Source organism: Curcuma longa, unplaced genomic scaffold (assembly GCF_044706935.1).
Source record: "Curcuma longa cultivar G26 ecotype Majalengka, Jawa Barat unplaced genomic scaffold, ITB_CL_G26_1.1 contig_15215, whole genome shotgun sequence".
NCBI lineage: Eukaryota > Viridiplantae > Streptophyta > Magnoliopsida > Zingiberales > Zingiberaceae > Curcuma > Curcuma longa.
Window position 1 is genome coordinate 2,501 of NW_027430008.1, and position 2,597 is coordinate 5,097.

At 42.0% G+C, this 2,597-nt stretch overlaps 1 non-coding gene across 1 annotated transcript; it reads left to right on the plus strand.

Annotated features, from left to right (window-relative positions):
* Positions 1-1,687: 1,687 nt before the first annotated feature.
* LOC141816217 (small nucleolar RNA R71) lies at positions 1,688-1,794 on the plus strand. Its single transcript, XR_012600665.1, has one exon. It is a non-coding gene; the product is annotated as a small nucleolar RNA R71 (small nucleolar RNA).
* Positions 1,795-2,597: the final 803 nt, after the last annotated feature.

The window sequence follows — 2,597 nt, forward strand, 5'->3', positions numbered from 1 at the left end:
AATTGATTAAAACCGGTTCATTGGAGAATTGGACCCGGTTCATTGGAGGAGAAAAGGCAGAGTTGAGAAGAACACAGCGGCTTCGGACAGATTTTGGATCGCGTCTTCTCCACGCGCGCGACACCAAGGCGAAGCTCCATTCGCATCTCCAGATCTCAGATCAGCTTCCATCTTCAACGGCAACTTCTGCAATCATCAGCAAACCAGAAAAGGTTGAGCAGATCACGATCAAGATCATCTCCAGACTACGCTGTTTCCTTCTTCTGCAAATCGCCGCATCATCGGATCCAGGGCGTTCTCTAGATCTGAATTTTTTTCAGATGATTGCAGCTCTGTTCTGGAGTTCTTCAAAAGATCCTGCACTTATTCTGTTTCCAGATTCACCAGGAACATTGACATTCAATTTTATTAGTTGATTTCCAGATTCTATACTGTTCTTCCTCTGTTTTTCACGCAACAAAAATCCCAGCAACAAGGGCGTTCTCTGCAGTTGAGAGGTTGATATTCATTGGTTGAAGGGTTCAGAAGATGCTGTTGAAAATCGAAAGGGCGTTCCCTGAGGTTACTTTGCAGATCTGCGAAGAGAAGGAATTTGTTCTTTGATCTTGAGTTTGTGAATGAATTTTCCAGCATTTTCTTAACCTAGATTTCAGAATCGTCTCATTGAACAATTGTTGTGTATTTTGCTTCATCTTAAGAATTCTCAGTTGTTGAATTAGAATTTTTATGATTAGTGGAATTGTGTAGTTATGAATTTGGTTCCTGTTTCATTAGTTTAATTTCGAATTTCAAGCATTTCAATTCAATACTTAGGTTTTTGTCATTCAACTTCCTCCAATGTGTCTTCAATAATTGGTGCTGAGGAAGGAGGTTGCTCGACGGCTGGAGTGAGTGAAATACCTTCCAAAGGAGCAGGCTCTAGAGGTTCTTTACCCTTCAAAATCCGTCCACTCCTAAGCTCTATGGCTTTGCAATGTTCCATGGGGTTGAAGTCTGGTTTGCCCGGGAGTGCACCCACTGTTCTGGAGGAGAGGGAAGAGCTAATCTGAGCAATCTGAGTCTCTTGCATCTTCATCCTCTTGTCATGGTCGTCTAATTTCTCATTAACCTTGACCATGTCACTTTGAAGTTGCTCCAGAATTTTTAATATTTTCTGGGTGTCGATTGCATCCTCACTTTGTTTGGGCGCATTCTGATAGGAAGGTCCTTGATTGTTGCGGTAGAAAAAGTTGGGGTGATTCCTCCAACCCGGATTATAAGTATTTGAGTACGGGTTGTTCCTTTGATTATATGTACCAACTGCGTCGCACTGTTCATATTGAGCAATCTGGGCTTGCAGTGCTCCCACTTGGCACATCTCTTGTGTGTGACTGGAATCCCCACAAATATCACAAGGTGTAGCAACCGCATTGACCTTCCCAACGCTCATGTTTTCTACCCTTTTGCTAAGGGCATCCATCTGCGCATTGAGTTTAGTGAGGGTATCTACATTGTACTTCCCAGGAGTTCTGACATGCTACCTCGCTCGTTGGCCCACTGATGATGATTGAGTGCCACATTCTCAATTAGTTCTTCGGCTTCTTCAAGGCTTTTATTCATAAGTGCACCTCCTGCAGCGGAATCCAAATAAACCTTTGTCTGATAGTTGATTCCATTGTAGAAGGTATGGATAATAAGCCAACGCTCAAGTCCATGGTGTGGACACTTCCTCAACATTCCTTTAAATCTATCCCAAGCTTCGAATAGTGATTCTCCATCTAACTGCATGAAGCTTGAGATCATATTTCTCATGTGGGCTGTCTTACTTGGGGGGTAGAACTTGTTCAGAAATAACTGTTCACACTGTTCCCAAGAATGAATACAATTTGGAGGTAGCGAATGATACCAATCCTTCGCCTTATCACGGAGAGAGAATCTGAAAAGCAAAAGTCGAGTGACATCAAAACTGACCCCCTGCGTCCTCCTAGTACTGTAGTTATCTGAAAATATCTCCAAATGCAGGTTCGGGTCTTCATGTGGTCCGCCACCAAACTGATTTTGTTGTATCATAGTAATAAATCCATGGTTGAATTCAAAGTTTGCTGCTTCAATATTTGGTATGGCGATGCATGATGTCGTTCCTCTCGTCTGGGGTGCAGCGTAATCTTTCAAAGACTTCTGAGCCATAGTATCTGGTATGTCTTCTTGAGTGTTAAGTCTTTGAGATTGAAGTCTCCTCCGGTATGTTCTTTCGATTTCAGGATCGAAAGGAAACTCCACTGGGTTGGCCCTACGCATGCACAAGAATAAGAATGTATTATTAACTTGCTGGAATAAAAATAAATCTGCAAAAAATAGTACCAATTAATGAATGGAAAGAATAAAAAGAATAAATGGAAGCAATGTATAAATGAAAGAAAAAACTCTTAATGTAAAGGCTTAGTGAAAAATTACGCACGGTCCCCGGCAACGGCGCCAAAAACTTGATGGGCTTCCGCAAGTATACGGAATGTCGTCAAGTAATAAAAGATATCGAACCACAGGGACCGAGGAATCAATCACTAAATAATCACAAGAAGAGTGGAGAGATCATGTAATTGGGTTGAGATTGGGGAAAG